The sequence below is a fragment of the Pseudophryne corroboree genome, chromosome 12, assembly GCF_028390025.1.
Source record: "Pseudophryne corroboree isolate aPseCor3 chromosome 12, aPseCor3.hap2, whole genome shotgun sequence".
NCBI classification, from domain to species: Eukaryota; Metazoa; Chordata; class Amphibia; order Anura; family Myobatrachidae; genus Pseudophryne; species Pseudophryne corroboree.
Window position 1 is genome coordinate 149540970 of NC_086455.1, and position 20630 is coordinate 149561599.

General features: G+C 42.5%; 1 protein-coding gene across 1 annotated transcript in view; it reads left to right on the forward strand.

Moving 5' to 3' along the window:
• The window catches only part of LOC134981040 (embryonic protein UVS.2-like), a 304758-nt gene that overhangs the window by 6428 nt on the left and 277700 nt on the right, over positions 1 to 20630 (forward strand). The gene's annotated exons all lie outside the window — the stretch shown is intronic.

Sequence of the window (20630 nt, forward strand, 5' to 3'; positions counted from 1 at the left end):
TCACTGGCAGTTATTCCAATGGCCTATGCTCTCTCCAAACAACCATTTCAGTCATTATAACTTGGATGCTGTATTGTGGAGGGTGACAACAATCTATGGGGGTTGAGGGCACTGAGCCGAGTCTTTGCCCCGGGTAACAGATAGTCTAGCTTCATCTCTGAGTGTGCGTATATTTGAGGAGAAATATTTGCATGAGCTTCTGATCTCCGATGGATTCCAAGGTCAATCATATTCTGCCTGGAATCTGTAAACCTTTGTAGTGGTGCTCCTCATCATCCCTTCATTTTCCTTAAAAATACTTACAGCAACCACCTGAACATGCCCATCCAACAAGTTCGTTATAACTGCCCTTTTTCAGACTGACAGTGGGGCAAATGTATTAACCTGGAGAAGGCATAAGGTAGTGATAAACCAGTGATATGTGCAAGGTGATAAACGTGCCAGCCAATCAGCTCCTAACTATTAATTTACATATTGGAGCTGATTGGCTGGTTCGTTTATCACCTTGCACATATCACTGGTTTATCACTTCCTTATGCCCTCTCCAGGTTAATACATCTGCCCCAGTGTTTGTAATTCATAGACCAATCACACCACTCAAAGTAACAGAGTGTTTTAAAAAATTGTAGTAAATATAATGGCTTGAAAACTCGAGTTTCACGAAATCACACTTTAGTAAATTTCCCCCCTGTGTTATGAGCCTAATTCAGACCTGATCACTAGGCTGCGTTTTCGTACATCGGGCGATAAGGTCTAAACTGCGCATGCGTATGCACCGCAATGTGCAGGTGCGTCACATGGGTACAAAGCGGATCGCTGCTCAGCGATGGGTTTGTGCGAAGAATCCATTTGCACGGGGCGTTCACAAGGAGATTGACAGGAAGAAGGCGTTTGTGGGTGGAAACTGACCGTTTTCTGGGAGTGGTTGGAAAAATGCAGGCGTGTCCATGCGTTTGCATGGAGGGTACCTGACTTCAGTTCTCGTCCCGGACAGGCTGATGTGATCGCAGCAGCTGATTAAGTCCTGGGCTACTCAGAGACTGCACAAAATCTGTTTGTACAGCTCTGCTACACATGCAATCGTACACTTGCAAAACGAAAATACACTCCCCTACCGGCTACGACTATGCAAATGCAGGACTGCAAAAAAAACCTAGCGAGCGCAGGTCTGAATTAGGTCCTATGAGAGGTAAATAATTTTGGTGATGAAGTCTATCGTCAAATTAACACTTATCTCAGCGCATTATAAATATATTAATTTAGGTCAGTGTTATCTGACATCATCAACTGAACTGCAGTACTGTATCCAGGCCCCAGCTTTGTACAGAAGAAATTAATGTTTTGGACAGGTGTGAAAATAGACCCACAGGGACAACAGGTAAATCTAAAGCTCTGAGGCCAAATGTAATAGTGGGCCTGATTCACAGTCTTACGCTATGCCGATATTGACACAGGTGAGTGATGAGTGGCACTGTTCTATGAATATCTTGCGATGGTGGCCACAGTGAAGATTTATTTGCAAAGTGATTAAAAGTCAGGGACCATTTCTGGGTGGCAATGGGGGTGCTCGGACTTAAGTGCAGATACATCGCAGCCATTTTCATGGAGTGTCTCAGCCTACAATCCCGTACACAGTAAAGGATCTAGGGTCTTACTTCCGGCTGCCAGGCTGCGTGACCATAGGGTTACCTGAAACTCCGATAATCGGATGATCTGCAGCGGATGGCTCATCTTTATATGCAGATGCTGAGATTTGCAAAGCTGCTGGTGGGCATCTCAATGTACAGATGGTGCCGCACTCCATCGAATACGAGCGCTGCTGACGTGACTAGGCGATCCGTCCACCTAGTCACGCCGGGAGCACGCAGAGACGCTCCCATTCAAGTGAATGGGGTACGTCCGCATCATGGACGGACGCACATGCGCCCCAGACTTGGCAGTAGGCACAGAGACGGAGCCACGATTAGCATGGCTCCATCTGTATTTCCAGACAGTTACAGCATTAATATATTTTTGCACATTATCTGTGTACAAATTTTAAGCTGCGAATGCATTAGCGTACATATCTGAATCAGACTCAGTGTGAGGGATTCTAAGGGTGGTATTCAAATGATATATCACCCCTAATCTCCTTTCTAAAGTGATCCCCGTTATCGAGCATATCGCGCCCATAGTGATCAGGTTTAGCTGCGTAACGGGTTGGGTGCCATCGCTATCGCGGGGGTAGTGAGCTGAAATTGTTATACCACGCCCGTCAGCAGAAACAGAACAGGTATGGAAGGGGGTGAAAAGAATTGAATACCGCCCTAAAACTGACAAGATTCCGATGAATTAGAAGTTACGTTTAAAAGTGGAAAAGTTTAGTAAGGCAAACCCTATCTTGTTTTGCCATACTAAGCATCACAACTTTAAATGTAACAATTGACTCAAAGAAATCCTGGCAGTTTCAGAACCTGCACACTATTATACTGTATCGTGCCCTCTAACTTTGTGAGAAAAAGATGACACATTTTCACAAATAAAAATATTTGTGGGTCTGATTTTAAGATATTGACACTTCTTGCATTATTTTGAAACCTATTTTGATTGCTGAATTGAATATTCAATGTTCTACATACTGACCTAGAGAACAGTGATGTGCAGTCAGGGGAGGCAGGAGAGGCAGAGCCTCACCTGTCATACTCTAGTATACGCCAGAGTTTTGAATATAAAAATGAATAGAATAATACAAAGATATTTCTAACTTATACATATTATCTTTATATTATTCATATCATCATTGTATTATGCTAATCATTTTTATAGTCAAAACTCACCACCAGATCACACATTAAACTTTCTTATCCAATTTCATCTCCACTGTACAGTTCACACATATCCTCATATGCAGGGTCGGACAGGCCCACAGGGGTACCAGGGAAACCACCGGTAGGCCCCACTGCCTAAGGGCCCACTCCTTCCTCTAGGGATCAGGTTCGAGACTGTGCACTTGTATTATACTTGGTAGATATGTTGCATTACACTGCACTGAACTATTGTGTATTTAAAGCCTCTCTGGAGGATGGCCACACCCCTTTTGTAAGCTGGCCACACCCCTAAGTATGGTCCCCTATAACTGCATTGTCCTGGTGGGTCCTCCATGCCCCAGTCCGACACTGCTCACATATTTCCTATCTTTGTTGACCCCTGGCCAACATTGCTGTGTGACCATGTCATACAGCCCACCGTGAACCTTTGCAATTTGGTAGAATGCAATGGAATTGCAATAAATAACACCTACCCTTTTGTATCAATGCCTATATCAGTATAAATTGTACGCTTGTGAGCAGGGCCTTCCTACCTCTATGTCTGTTATTATTACCCAGTTTTGTTTGATCACTGTTGTTTCCAATTGTAAGCACAATGTTTTTTTTTGTGCTATATAAGAAACTGTTAATAAATAATGCACTGACCTCAATGCACCTCACTGCTAGAGGAAAAATGACGACTTATCCAAAATGAAAACCTTGTACTTTGGATTTTCAAATAGAGCATAAATAAGGTGTCACAATACATTGTTTTTATTTTCTTTTATAGCTTTTCAGATATACTGTACATAGGAAGGTCATTATATCGTCAGAGAAACCTTAACCATTCAGAATCAGGAAAAGAGGACAGTATCATTTTATACTGTGTATTTGTGATAGATAAGGCTTTCTTCGGGAAGAATAGTAGAATAACTATATATTTTCATTAGGGATGAGAGGGTTCATTTCCAGAGGTACCAACCCCCCCCCCCCTCCCCCCGAACTTTGCGATCCCAGCCTGGCTCAGGACTTTCCACCTTTCTCGGATCCCAAAACGAGGCAAAACATCATCATCCTGGTGATCGGCGCCATCTTCACTCTGGCACTGGAGATTGTCCTGGACGGACATGTCCGTCTCAGTACTGTGTGTGGCTTGGGGCAGGTGCTCTGTCTGCTGCATCTAAAGGGGTGCTTCTGTATCTGAAAGGGGTGCTCTGCTGTATCAATACTGGGGTGCTCTGTCTGCTGTATCAATACAGGGGTGCTCTGTCTGCTGTATCAGTCCTGGGGCGCCCTATCTTCTGTATCAGTCCAGGGCTGCCCTGTCTGCTGTATAAGTCCAGTAGTGCCCTGTCTGCTGTATTATCCAGGGGTGCCCTGTTTGCCGTATCAGTCCAGGGGTGCTGCTAATTCTGCCATATCTGTCCAGGGGTGCTTTTAAGTCTGCCATATTAGTCCAGGGGTGCCCTGTCTGCCGTATCAGTCCAGGGGTGCTGCTAAGTCTGCCATATTAGTCCAGGGGTGCCCTGTCTGCTGTATCAGTCCAGGGGTGCTACTAAGTCTGCCATATCTGTCCAGGGGTGCCCTGTCTGCTGTATCAGTCCAGGGGTGCTTTTAAGTCTGCCATATCAGTACCGGGGTGCCCTCTCTGCTGTATCAGTGCAGGAGTGCTGCTAAGTCTGCCGTATAAGTCCAGAGGTGCCTTGTCTGACGTATCAGTCTTGGGGTGCTGCTAAGTCTGCCATATCAGTCCAGGGGTGCCTTGCCTTCTGTATCAGTCCAGGGGTGCTGCTAGTCTGCTGTATCAGTCCAGGGGTGCTGCTAGTCTGCTGTATCAGTCCAGGGGTGCTGCTAGTCTGCTGTATCAGTCCGGGGATGCCCTGTCTGCTGTTTCAGTCCAGGGGTGTCCTGTCTGCCATATCAGTCCAAGGGTGCTGCTAAGTCTGCCGTATCAGTCCAGGGGTGTCCTGTCTGCCATATCAGTCCAGAGGTGCTGCTAAGTCTGCCATATAAATTCAGGGGTACCCTGTCTGCCATATCAGTCCAGGGGTGCTGCTAAGTCTGTCGTATCAGTCCTGGGGTGCCCTCTCTGCCATATCAGTCCAGGGGTGCTGTTAAGTCTGCCGTATCAGTTATGGGGTGCCCTGTCTGCCGAATCAGTCATGGGGTGCTGCTAAGTCTGCCGTATCAGTCCACAGGTGCCCTGTCTGCCATACCAGTACAGGGCTGCCCTGTCTGCCGTATCAGTCCAGCGGTGCTACTAAGTCTGTCATTTCAGTACCGAGGTGCCCTGTCTGCAAGAATCAGTCCAGGGGTGCCCTGTCTGCTGTATCAGTCTAGGGTGCTCCCCTCTCTGCCAAATCAGTCCAGGGGTGCCCTCTCTGCCATATCAGTCCAGGGGTGCTGCTATGTCTGCTGTATCAGTCCAGGGGTGCCCTGTCTACCGTATCAGTTCAGGGGTGCTGATAAGTCTGCCATTTCAGTCCAAGGGTGCCCTCTCTGCCGTATCAGTCCAGGGGTGCTGCTATGTCTGCCGTATCAGTCCAGGGGTGCCCTGTCTACCGTATCAGTTCAGGGGTGCTGATAAGTCTGCCATTTCAGTCCAAGGGTGCCCTCTCTGCCGTATCAGTCCAGGGGTGCTGCTATGTCTGCCGTATCAGTCCAGGGGTGCCCTGTCTACCGTATCAGTACAGGGGTGCTGCTAAATCTGCCATATCAGTCCAGGGGTGCCCTGTCTGCCATATCAGTCCAGGGGTACTGCTAAGTCTGCTGTATCAATCCAAGGGTGCTCTGCATGCTGTATCTGAATAAGGGGTGCTCTGTCTGCATATCTGAAAGGGGTGTGATCTGTCCATCCATCCAGGGGCTCTGCCCAAGTGTAAAATGAAAATAATAAATGCTAAAAACAAAAAGCCTAACATTATAAAACAAAATATAATTTTTTGTTCATGCTGTACCCCAGTGTACTATACAAATTTTATTTTCATAAGTACTGTGACACTGCCAGTCAGACTGCAGTATATTATTTCCTACTCATACACGTATTGTGCAACGCTGTCGGTATAGGCAAACGCAGTATGTAAGTATTATATACATTTCTGATTCATTTGATATAAATAATACTTCTAAATATTTTTGACTCATTTTGCGACACTGTAACCGCAGTGTGTGATATAAAAATTAATATATATATATATATATATATATATATATATATACAAAACCACGTTACCCGGCACTCCTATGTATTCCCTCCGTCAAGTAACAGCTGCTCCCGTGCCTTCTTAAACGAGAGTGTATGCTCCCGTACACAAAACATCCATGAAAGCGGCACTTGGAGACTTGGTTAAAGTGATGAAAAAAAGTGCTTTTATTGTAGCATCATCGATCTACGTATCGGGGTCGCAGCCCCTTCGTCAGGATAAATGCTTACATGAAATAAAGTGCTTAAATACCTAGTGAAATATCGGAGTCCTCCCCGCTGCTCCCTGTCACGCTGCCCGGTTTCCGGTCCTGTATTCACTACACCCCCGGAAGTGACACAGCTCCGGTCCGTCCGGCTAACATGCTGGGGCTGTGGAGAGTAACCATAGCAACCATAAACAACTCATGTTCAATGTTGCCATTGTGGCAAACTCAATCACATTGTAACTTAGTACAAAACAAAGTGCATAGATTAAAAAATATAGCATTAATGTAACAAACAGCTGACACATTCATTTGTACAAACAAAATAAAACTTGTTAAACATATTATTGCAATTAGCTAATATACTGAAATCTTCTATAAAAAGCATCTCAGATTTAACGACTCATTCAGGCCCTTCGGGTATTGAGTATCCAACTCATATATCCATTTGGCCTCAATCTGAAGGAGTTTTTTAGACCGATTACCACCCCTGAGATTTTTAGGAACATGATCTATAATTTTGTAGCGCAAAGTCGCCATACTGTGCCTTGCTTGAACAAAATGGCGGGCAACCGGTTGTTCACTGTTGCCTGTTTTTAAAGCCTCTCGGATGGCATACCGGTGTTGTGCCATCCTAGTTTTAAATTCACAGTCGGTCTTGCCTACATATACCAGTCCACATGGACACGTTAGTAAATAAATTATGAATCGTGAACTGCACGTGAGGAAATGATTAATATTATATTTCCTCCCTGTGTGAGGGTGCTGAAATGAATTCCCCGGGATAAGGTAACTGCACGTAGTGCACCCACTACATCTGTAACAGCCATGTTTGCGTTTCAAAAAATTCCTAGTATCAGGGCCTGTGGAAAAGCCTGAAATATCGGTCTTAACTACATAATCTCTGATACTACGTTTCTTCGAATAACTAGACAAAAGTTTTGTCTGGTATACTTCTCCCAAATCTTTGTCAGTAGCTACTATTGGCCACAGCTGACGTGCCTTTTTAGCTATGTATGTGCTACTGGTATTGTATTCTGTAACCCATGGGAATCGGCCTTTTAATGATTTTCGTTTATTGGATTTGAGTAATTGTTTCCTTGATATTTTTATTGCTTTTTCCCGTGCCAACCTAAGCTCATTCAGCGGATAACCTCTCTGTAAAAATTTATCCTGCATTGCATCTAGCAGAGCATCCCTGGTCAGTTCCTGATTATTAATACGACATACACGGATGAATTGTGAAAAAGGAAGGCCTTTTAATGTAGATCTTGGATGGAAGCTATCAAATTTAAGCAGGTTGTTTCTATCAGTCGGTTTTGTGAACATACTAGTGTTAATAACACCATCTGTAATTTCTATTAATATGTCCAAGAAATGAATCTGTGTCTTTTGGGTCTCCATAGTAAATTTAATCGGGCTGTCAGTGTTATTATGCAGTTCTACTAGAGAAATAAGATCCGATTCTTGTCCCAACCAGAATATTAACACATCATCTATGTATCTCTGGTATAGTTGTAAACGTGTAGATACATGGATGTCTTGCAAAAAGATCTCTCTTTCAATTTCCCACATAAATGAATTGGCAAAGGCCGGGGCTACAGCCGACCCCATGGCACAGCCAGTGCGTTGTATATAAAACATTTTGTCATATAAGAAATAATTGGGAGAAAGAGAAAACTCTAAGAGAGATAGAAAAAAAAGGAACAGGTATTTGATACTACAACTGGGTCCACTCATGAGGACCACTATAGAGATTTGTTTAAACTGAGGAAAAGAGAAATAGACTTTTTATACCACGCAATGACTCTTTCTGATTATCATAGAGCCAAACAAATACCTAAGGGCTTTAGAATTCATAATACACCGACTATTGGTAGATTCGATGCCACTTTCTGTAAGAAGTGGATTTCAGTTCTGAACAAATGTTCGATGGATCTAATGGTTTTAGTGATAGAGGAGTCAACTCGTGAGTTAAATATAACTAAGGAGAAGATAGCCAATTTTGAACGGGAACATGGAATTACAACAGACTCTCCACCTGATTGGTTAAGTAAGCTTTCGGATGAAGTTGAAGTATATAAAGCAAATTTGATTAAATTTAAAAAACAGAAGAAACAACGGGTACAACAAGATTATGACCTACACAGGGTGTACACATGGTTGGGGAGTAATACCTCCAAACCGCAATCTGAACATGTGACACAATACAGAAAACGGTATCAACATGCACATCATTCCAGTACTTCGATGAGTGAATCAGAGGAATTAACCCATGGAAATCCACGAAAGGAGAGAGATGTCCCTTTAGGTGTGCGCACCAGGGCAATCCTGGCAGGAAGAGAAGTGCCCCGACGAGGAGAGGGGGGCAGACGAGGCGGCAGGAGAGGATCAGGCGCAGGATCGAGGCCACCTCGAGTGAAAAACAACTAATATTTAATCTTTCCTCTAAACCTTTGTCCACAGCGGAGGAGGCAGTACTCAGCAGAGGACTATCATTTGTGCCGACAAGCACACTGGACTCATTTCAGTGGAAAATAGAGACTTATAAACTTACAAGGTCTCTTAAATTAAAAGAACATTTTGCTAAACAGTGTCCATCTAATGTGGACACAGGTAATACATTGATTCCTCCACAGGTGAGAAAACTGTCTAAGTCTAATTTTGAACCGAATACTGTGAATTCATCCATTAGGACATTTAGCCGAATGCTAGAAACAGCTAAAGATGAGTGTCATGACAAAATCTATCCCAATTTGCCTAAAGCTGAATATGAAGCATTAAAAAACTTGGGCAAAAGGGAGGACATTGTCATCAGAAATGCAGATAAGGGGGGAGGTGTAGTGGTATTAGATATTGAAAATTATAAGATCGAATGTACCAGACTTTTATCTGATGTGAATACTTATGGTGTATTGTCTGCTGACCCCATCAATGTTTTTAAACGTGAATTAGAGGAATTATTAGATAATGCGATTAAATCAAACATAATTTCAGAAGGTATCAAGAAAGCTCTGTTGGTAGAATACCCGATTGTGCCTATATTCTATATTATTCCCAAATTACACAAGGATATGGCTAATCCACCTGGCAGGCCTATTATATCAGCCAGGGGCTCCTTGTGTGAAGCCATTTCCCGATACTGTGATTACTTTTTACAACCGTGCATACAAAATACACCCACACATCTTAAAGATACCTCAGCATTATTGCGCAAACTGGAAGGGATGGGACAATTGAGACAGGAGGTTGTGTTGGCATCTATTGATGTCACGAGTTTATACACTTGTATACCACATGGGGCGGGTGTGGCTGCAGTCAGACACTTAATTACAAATAACCCGCTGTATACAGGTCCAGATATTAATTTTTTTCTATCTCTCTTAGAGTTTTCTCTTTCTCACAATTATTTCTTATATGACAAAATGTTTTATATACAACGCACTGGCTGTGCCATGGGGTCGGCTGTAGCCCCGGCCTTTGCCAATTCATTTATGTGGGAAATTGAAAGAGAGATCTTTTTGCAAGACATCCATGTATCTACACGTTTACAACTATACCAGAGATACATAGATGATGTGTTAATATTCTGGTTGGGACAAGAATCGGATCTTATTTCTCTAGTAGAACTGCATAATAACACTGACAGCCCGATTAAATTTACTATGGAGACCCATAAGACACAGATTCATTTCTTGGACATATTAATAGAAATTACAGATGGTGTTATTAACACTAGTATGTTCACAAAACCGACTGATAGAAACAACCTGCTTAAATTTGATAGCTTCCATCCAAGATCTACAGTAAAAGGCCTTCCTTTTTCACAATTCATCCGTGTATGTCGTATTAATAATCAGGAACTGACCAGGGATGCTCAGCTAGATGCAATGCAGGATAAATTTTTACAGAGAGGTTATCCGCTGAATGAGCTTAGGTTGGCACGGGAAAAAGCAATAAAAATATCAAGGAAACAATTACTCAAATCCAATAAACGAAAATCATTAAAAGGCCGATTCCCATGGGTTACAGAATACAATACCAGTAGCACATACATAGCTAAAAAGGCACGTCAGCTGTGGCCAATAGTAGCTACTGACAAAGATTTGGGAGAAGTATACCAGACAAAACTTTTGTCTAGTTATTCGAAGAAACGTAGTATCAGAGATTATGTAGTTAAGACCGATATTTCAGGCTTTTCCACAGGCCCTGATACTAGGAATTTTTTGAAACGCAAACATGGCTGTTACAGATGTAGTGGGTGCACTACGTGCAGTTACCTTATCCCGGGGAATTCATTTCAGCACCCTCACACAGGGAGGAAATATAATATTAATCATTTCCTCACGTGCAGTTCACGATTCATAATTTATTTACTAACGTGTCCATGTGGACTGGTATATGTAGGCAAGACCGACTGTGAATTTAAAACTAGGATGGCACAACACCGGTATGCCATCCGAGAGGCTTTAAAAACAGGCAACAGTGAACAACCGGTTGCCCGCCATTTTGTTCAAGCAAGGCACAGTATGGCGACTTTGCGCTACAAAATTATAGATCATGTTCCTAAAAATCTCAGGGGTGGTAATCGGTCTAAAAAACTCCTTCAGATTGAGGCCAAATGGATATATGAGTTGGATACTCAATACCCGAAGGGCCTGAATGAGTCGTTAAATCTGAGATGCTTTTTATAGAAGATTTCAGTATATTAGCTAATTGCAATAATATGTTTAACAAGTTTTATTTTGTTTGTACAAATGAATGTGTCAGCTGTTTGTTACATTAATGCTATATTTTTTAATCTATGCACTTTGTTTTGTACTAAGTTACAATGTGATTGAGTTTGCCACAATGGCAACATTGAACATGAGTTGTTTATGGTTGCTATGGTTACTCTCCACAGCCCCAGCACGTTAGCCGGACGGACCGGAGCTGTGTCACTTCCGCGGGTGTAGTGAATACAGGACCGGAAACCGGGCAGCGTGACAGGGAGCAGCGGGGAGGACTCCGATATTTCACTAGGTATTTAAGCACTTTATTTCATGTAAGCATTTATCCTGACGAAGGGGCTGCGACCCCGATACGTAGATCGATGATGCTACAATAAAAGCACTTTTTTTCATCACTTTAACCAAGTCTCCAAGTGCCGCTTTCATGGATGTATATATATATATATATATATATATATATATATATATATATATTATGCTGGGTCATCCCAGTATACATCCTGGGACTGCAACTGCTCTGTCCATCTAGGGGTGTTTTGTCAGTCCACCCAAAATAAAAGACATACTTTTTTTATATATTTTGTGCTGTATCCACCCAGTATCCATCCATTTCAGGGTGTGGTGTCTGTAGCTCATATTCTTATGTTATAACTTATTGTCCTATTTTCATAATTCTTCTTGTCACCACATTGTGATTAATTGAAATTAATATTATTAATAATAATCATAAATTAATTAAAATAATATAAATGAACTCTTCACACACTTGTATACCGAAAGGTGGTACCACAATAATATATTTTCATACTCATACACTTATTGTGCTACACTGTGGGCAAAGATGGTACCACAATAATATATTTTCATACTCATACACTTATTGTGCTACACTGTGGGCAAAGGTGGTACCACAATAATATATTTTCATACTCATACACTTATTGTGCTACACTGTGGGTGAGGGTAGTACCACAGTAATATATTTTATTTTGTACTCATACACGTATTGTGCAACAATTTGGGTGAAAGTGGTACCACAGTAATATATTTTCATACTCCTACACATATTGTGCAACACTGTGGGCAAAGGTGGTACCACAATAATATATTTTCATACTCATACACTAATTGTGCTACACTGTGGGTGAGGGTGGTACCACATTAATATATTTTATTTTGTACTCATACACGTATTGTTCAACAATTTGGGTGAAGGTGGTACTACAGTAATATATTTTCATACTCATACATTATTCTGCGACACAGTGGGTGAAGGTGGTACTACAGTAATATATTTTCATACTCAAACACGTATTGTGCGACACTGTGGGTGAAGGTGGTACTACAGTAATATATTTTCATACTCAAACACGTATTGTGCAACAATGTGGGTGAAGGTGGTACCACAGTAATATATTTTCATACTCATACATGTATTGTGTGACACTATGGGTGAATGTGGTACTACAGTAATATATTTTCATACTCATACATGTATTGTGTGACACTATGGGTGAATGTGGTACTACAGTAATATATTTTCATACTCATACATGTATTGTGCGACACTGTGGGTGAAGCTGGTACTACAGTCATATATTTAATTTCGTACTCATACACATATTATGCGACACTGTTGGTTAAATTAAATGGCAGTGTTTGATTAGTATTTCTGACTCATACACGTACAGATGGAGCCCCGCTAGTCGTGGCTCCATCTGTGCCTAACGCCGAGAGCATCTCCGGCGCGCCCGGATGGAGATGCTCTGAATGGGAGCGTCTCTGTGCACTCACGGCGTGACTAGGCGGATGGATTGGCTAGTCACGCCGGGAGTACACACCTGCGATGGAGCTGCCTCAGATGAGCACGGCTCCATCTGTATTGGGTAAATTGTGTATTGTTAAACTGTGCATGGTCTGTTAAAGATTTACAATATAAGGGTGGGTGGGAGAGAAAAGGACAATTCCATATTGCACCTTTTTTCTTTGCATTATGCACTGTTTGGAGCATTGCTGACTGTTTTGGGTTTTTTTTGCATAGTTTATTAAACTGCCATCCTGTTTGCCACTGGAGTGCCACTCCTAGATGTGCTATGTTGGAAGTTTAAGCGCCACATGTTTGTGCCGCCCACTGCTATCACTTAGCATAGTCATCCAGCTACCTTGGTGCCAGCTTTTGGCCTAAAGAGGATGAAACTAATGGTTACAACACATGCATGCATATATATATATATATAGATATATATATCGGTACAGTGGATATTATGTTTAATTCTCAGTGATCAACTTTGCATGCTTTAAGTACGTGTAGGAGGCTATTTCCATATTCTTCACAGGAATTAACAGTCCTGCATTCAAGCACAGTGTTTTCTACAGAAATGGATAATTTTGACCCTACTCTGAGTCTTTCCAGCATTCCCCTTGAATGCCTGTTTTCTCTTCTGTAACTTTGTTTACTCAGTGGGAGCACCACCACCTATTCTGACCTTGAAATATCCCTTTAAAAAATGGATGAGTAGTAGTCTATGATATAATTTTGAAATATACATCTCTAATTCTCTGGACCAGTGCAGTGAGATGCCCTCTCTACTCTCTTTCACTGTTTGAAAAATGACAGGATCAGGTTGGCTGGGATTTTATCTCCCTCCACTTTATCTCTCTACAAGGCTTAGCTCATAGACCCTTTTGTCTGGAGAACTGGATGTGCTGTGTTTCCAAACAGTAATGTGCCGATGATACCACTGATGTCTCGTGGCATGTGAAAGACAGCAGGACTTCTTCCAGTGACTCTCTAGAGCAGTGGTTCTCAAACTCGGTCCTGAGGACCCCATACGGTTCACGTTTTCCATGTCACCAGGCAGCTGCACTGTGTATCACCAACTGTCACATTTTAAAAATCTACAGGTGACCTCCAAAACATGGACCGTGTGGGGTCCTGAGGACCGAGTTTGAGAACCTGTGCTCTAGAGGTCACTCTGGATGGTGTTGATGTTTTCCTATCACATATCAAACCAACATGGGTACTTTGTAATGGATGCAGCTTCTTGACACAGCTGATATACAAACCAAAAAACGTGCTTGACAGCGCCTCTAAGACTAGAAATCAATGTAATTAAATTCACCTGATCCAGTGCGCTACCGTCTAAACACAGTGTATATGTTTATAGAAAGACCGATAAAATAAAAATAAAAAACGGCTGCGCAATGGAGCAGGGAAAGGATGGAAAACAGAGAACTGACGTGTAGAAAAAAAGAAAATGTATTATACAAAAAAATTAAGACATATGTGTGGTATACAATGATACGTTGGTATCACTAAATAATACAATAAAAATATGTAAGCGGTTACCCAAGTGAATTGACTAGACAGTCTGTTATGAGACCAGTGGTAAAGGTGAAATAGCGGCAATAGTGACGGATAAAAAAGATGTAGATAATTAAAATAAGTCCTACGTGTGGATGCTTTTCATCATCGAATGAAAAAAGCATGAATGATCCATCCACTAATTGCAATGTGCAAGTGTTGCAGTCCCGCAGGTAAAGTAAGAGCTCCCCGTGCTGTTTAATGAGGTCCGATGAATGAAATGGTAAAGAAGAATTACCTCTTCCGTGGGCTGGTACAACCGAGCGTCCTCGGTTGATGTGTCCTGCAGTGCCCACTATGTAGCTGTGCGGAGAGGATAGGTACACTGTTGCGCTAGACGGACCGTTGTGGCTGGAAGCCGCGTGAGTGGGAGAAAGGTGTACCGCCTTCGGGAACTGCAATGCCGGTGTCACTCACGCTCATATAAATCTTGGTGCTGGTTGAGCAGGGTAACTGATCCATGGTATCGGCAAGTGAGGGATCCTAACGCGTTTCGTCACGCTCCACGTGACTTTTTCAAAGGTATATACCCTCATCCTTAGATGTCGGTATTTAAGGCGGGTGGCCACAAACAAACAGGTGTAATGGATAATTAATTAAAAGGTTTACTACACGTCAGCTCTCAAGAGAAATAGATACATTTGTAATCCATAATAAATGTAACCAGTATAGTTTATACCACAGGTTCTCAAACTCGGTCCTCAAGATCCCACACGGTGCATGTTTTGCAGGTCTCCTCACAGAATCACAAAATAAATAATTAGCTCCACCTGTGGACCTTTTAAAATGTGTCAGTGAGTAATTACTACACTTGTGCACCTGCTGGGTTACCTGAAAAACATTTACTGTGTGGGGTCCTGAGGACCGAGATTGAGAACCTGTGGTTTATACAATAAAAAGGAACACAGGGGGTAATTCCAAGTTGATTGCAGCAGGAAATTTATTAGCAGTTGGGCAAAACCATGTGCACTGCAGGGGAGGCAGATATAACATGTGCAGAGAGAGTTAGATTTGGGTGGGTTATTTTATTTATGTGCAGGGTAAATACTGGCTGCTTTATTTTTATACTGCAAATTAGATTGCAGATTGAACACACCACACCCAAATCTAACTCTCTCTGCACATGTTAAATCTGCCTTCCCTGCAGTGCACATGGTTTTGCCCAATTGCTAACAGAATTCCTGCTGCGATCAACTTGGAATTACCCCCACAGTTCTTAGATACATTAGTACAGAATATAATCTACATAAAGACCAAATTCGTCACGTGTCATAAAGGAAGCCATAGATAAAATTATTTTATTATTTATATATACATATATATATATATATATATATATATATATATACACACACTGCTCGAAAAAATAAAGGGAACACTTAAACAACACAATGTAACTCCAAGTCAATCACACTTCTGTGAAATCAAACTGTCCACTTAGAAAGCAACACTGATTGACAATCAATTTCACATGCTGTGTGCAAATGGAATAGACAACAGGTGGAAATTATAGGCAATTAGCAAGACACCATCAATAAAGGAGTTGTTCTGCAGGTGGTGACCACAGACCACTTCTCAGCTCCTATGCTTTCTGGCTGATGTTTTGGTCACTTTTGAAAGCTGGCGGTGCTTTCACTCTAGTGGTAGCATGAGACGGAGTCTACAACCCACACAAGTGGCTAAGGTAGTGCAGCTCATCCAGGATGGCACATCAATGCGAGCTGTGGCAAGAAGGTTTGCTGTGTCTGTCAGCGTAGTGTCCAGCGCATGTAGGCGCTACCAGGAGACAGGCCAGTACATCAGGAGATGTGGAGAAGGCCGTAGGAGGGCAACAACCCAGCAACAGGACCGCTACCTCTGCCTTTGTGCAAGGAGGAACAGGAGGAGCACTGCCAGAGCCCTGCAAAATGACCTCCAGCAAGCCACAAATGTGCATGTGTCTACTCAAATGATCAGAAACAGACTCCATGAGGGTGGTATGAGGCCCGACGTCCACAGGTGGGGGTTTGCTTACAGCCCAACACCGTACAGGACGTTTGGCATTTGCCAGAGAACACCAAGATTGGCAAATTCGCCACTGGTGCCCTGTGCTCTTCACAGATGAAAGCAGGTTCTCACTGAGCACATGTGACAGACGTGACAGAGTCTGGAGACGCCAAGGAGAAATGTTCTGCTGCCTGCAACATCCTCCAGCATGACCGGTTTGGCAGTGGGTCAGTAATGGTGTGGGGTGGCATTTCTTTGGGGGGCCGCACAGCCCTCCATATGCTCGCCAGAGGTAGCCTGACTGCCATTAGGTACCAAGATGAGATCCTCAGACCCCTTGTGAGACCATATGCTGGTGCGGTTGGCCCTGGGTTCCTCCTAATGCAAGACAATGCTAGACCTCATGTGGCTGGAGTGTGTCAGCAGTTCCTGCAAGACGAAGACATTGATGCTATGGACTGGTCCACCCGTTCCCCAGACCTGAATCCAATTGAGCAAATCTGGGACATCATGTCTCGCTCCATCCACCAAAAGGCTGCACCACAGGCTATCCAGGAGTTGGCGGATGCTTTTGTCCAGGTCTGGGAGGAGATCCCTCAGGAGACCATCCACCACCTCATCAGGAGCATGCCCAGGCATTGTAGGGAGGTCATACAGGCACGTGGAGGCCACACACACTACTGAGCCTCATTTTGACTTGTTTTAAGGACATTGTATCAAAGTTGGATCAGCCTGTAGTGTGACTCCAAATCCAGACCTCCATGGGTTAATAAATTTGATTTCCATTGATAATTATTGTGTGATTTTGTTGTCAGCACATTCAACTATGTAACGAACAAAGTATTTAATAAGAATATTTCATTCATTCAGATCTAGGATGTGTTCTTTTAGTGTTCCCTTTATTTTTTTGAGCAGTATATATATATATATATATATATATATATATATATATATACACAAGTCCACAATGACCGGCACTCCATGCAAATAAATTTTAAGTACCTGGGTGCCTTCCCATGATCCAGAAGGAACATGCAGAGAGAGAGAGCGAGACAGGCGGCACTCCACGGATTCCAAAAATAGAGCAGCTACACAAGCTTAGTTTCAACGTTTCAGGTGTACTTTATTGACACCTTTCGTCAGGATACAAACATAAGTGATAAGAACATGCTTTGTATAGATGCCCAGAACCAACTGACAAAACCCACCTACTTCCGGTCACGGGTAACGCCGCGTCACGCCGGCCCGTCACAGGAAGCAGGAAACGTTACAACGTTGGTGTGTTGCTATGGTAACGTTTCCTGCTTCCTGTGACGGGCCGGCGTGACGCGGCGTTACCCGCGGTCGGAAGTAGGTGGTTTTGTGAGTTGGATCTGGGCATTGTGATCTATATAAAGCATGTTCTTATCACTTATGTTTGTGTCCTGACGAAAGGTGTCAATAAAGTACACCTGAAACGTTGAAACTAAGCTTGTGTAGCTGCTCTATTTTTGGAATCCGTGGAGTGCCGCCTGTCTCGCTCTCTCTCTCTCTCTCTCTATATATATATATATATACTCAGAGAGTAGGTGCGGCACTCCAATGATTTTTGTCATGAAACTCGGTTAAACACAACGTTTCAATGCCTTTTATTTGTTAGGCATTTTCATCAGGATATACAACACATAATGAAACAACATACCTTATATAGCAAGTATCACCCTGTGTGGCGCCAAACAACGCAATGGGACTGCACACCCAGCGAGAGCGCACTTCAGATGACGTAATGGCGTCCTATGAGAGGAAGCCAGACGTTGGTGAAAAGACCATCACCATAGCAACCAGTATAAACAACATAGTAGCACACATGAGCATTCAATGTACGACTGATTATTAGAATATTCCTACAGCATGCATACAAGGAATGATACATTTAGAAACAATAAGTGATATAATGCAATAAATTTATGTCAATGAAGAAGTTACCGATCGGACACAGCATACAAACAAATTTAGCAATATGCTAGAGCCGATCCCAACTAGATCCAAATAGTATACCACTACAATAAATATATGGTAGATAATAACTAATCACATAATAAGCAAGAATTACTACAAAGCCAACCCGGCAGACTGACATCTGGTGAGCGTCCGTACACTGACGCGTCACTGGAGTTCAGGGCCGGGTGGCTTGATCAGTCCCCCGTCCAGACAGTTCGTGCTTCAGCGTGTGACTGAGATCCGGCGAGCGTCCGTAGACCGTTGCGCCACCGGAGTTCAGAGCCGAGGCAGCTTGACTAGTCCCCGGGTGGAGTAGTTTGACAGACCCTATCTGTACGGCGGGGAACACAGCGAGCGTCGCACACAGCCGCTGCCGTGATACACTCCCTGCCGAGACAGGTCCCTGCTTTCACAGCACACGATCACCCAGGGAGTGCTGGTGAACCGGCGCCCTGCAGGGGAATGGGGCTGCAATAGGGCGGACCAGCCCGGAGGGTATTGCTCCCAACACACACTTATGGCTATCAGCCCGGCACCCACCGCCCAGGGGTGCTGGGGACAGCCTCGGACTTTACCCCTGGCCCTTGGGTGCCTGGAGGGGGGGGACCTCTTGATTTAAGGGGTCCCCACTCCTCCAGGGAACCCCGGCCAGGGGTGACTAGTTGGGGGGGTAATGCCACGGCTGCAGGGACCTACATAAATGTATCCCCCGACTGTGGCATTATGTCCCTGGCTAGTGGAGCCCAGTGCTTGTTTTAAAAATAAGGGGGACCCCTACATCTTTTGTCCCCCATATTTTTGGAACCAGGACCGGTCTAAGAGCCCGGTGCTGGCTGTCTAAATACGGGGAACCCCTGTCCAATTTTTTCCCAGTATTTAAACAACCAGGACCGGCTCAAAGAGCCCGAGGCTGGTTATACTTAGGAAGGGGGATACTCGGTGCGCAGAGTCACAAAGTTTCTGTATATTTACTAATGTTCGATTTTCTATTCGGTTTTAAGTTCAATTTAAATTGACTGAAATCAAATCGACATTCTTTTTCACTCATCAAATTCCACATATACCAAGATTCAATTTTGAATTCTATCTCTTTTAATAGTGATGTTGTATACTGTTAAGGATATTCGTTTAACAAAAAACAATAAAATTACCTGAAAAATCGAATACAAAATCGAACAAAAACTCATTTATTTTTATTGGTCCAAATATATCACATACAAGATGCTGCGTACATATCCGATGGTGAGGACATGTTCTGTGCATGTCCAGAATGGGTACTGTGTTACACATAGTGCCCACTAAGCCACAGTCTATCACCATTTGAGCGATGTGCATGTGCAAGTGTTGGAAACAGCCATCCCATCCAGCCATGCATATGGCTAAATCCAACATGTCATTTATTGTTAACATGGTGAAAATTAATGTTTCTCTCCATTATAAAATGGACATGTTAACCAGGTTTACATTTGCTGCAGATTCTATTCCCCACGACTGAAATCTATTTCAGTGCCCTTGACTATTATTACTATCTTTTTCACCCTGAATATGGTGTTTCCTGAGCTTGGCCTCCATTTCTCCCCTTCTTTCTTTTTTTTTCTCTATACCCTCCACCTCTTTCTTTTCTTTTCTAAATACTTTTTTATTTTATTTTCTCTTTCTTCACGTAATGGTTATCTTTGAAAATTTGTTGAATATCTTTTTGAGTGTTTTTTTGTCTTTTTTATAGTTTTATTTTTGTTATTAGGATCACAGTCTTAACTCTGATTGTATTAGTTTACTCCTTAGAGTTGCTTTTACATATTTTTGTATTTTTAATAAAAAAAGTAAATTTTTTAAAAAGAATAAAATATATGCACAAAAAAATGAAACACGCAAAATGTATCTATGGGTACTATTTTGCTCTAAGATATTATGTTTCTGTATTTATATAAGAAGCTTTTTCATCAAAGTACACAAAGCAGAGCTTTGAATAACTAGTAATTTGATAAAGTAGTTCAGTTTTTGCATTGTAAATGAATCAATTTGAATGTCCTACGATATATAGTTTATTTCCTACTCACAGAAGGACAAATCTGAATGATCAGCTTCTTTGAGTGACAGAAATCATAAATCAAACTTGTTGACTAAAAATTATCAATATGGGCAAAAACATTGATATTTTCACATGCACAGTAAATGTGGTAGTGTTTATGGCTTTGTGCCCAGGAAACATTTTCATTCTTTATGTAAACATCATGGAATTTATCAAGAGGAAGACACTTAATACTGGTGACCAACTTATTTTTAGCATTAGTCTCTGCAGTTTCTTACAACAGTTGCTGAAAGTTACCGAAGGAATCAGTTCAGCGATGGAGGTAGACGTGTTCTTGAAGGGTC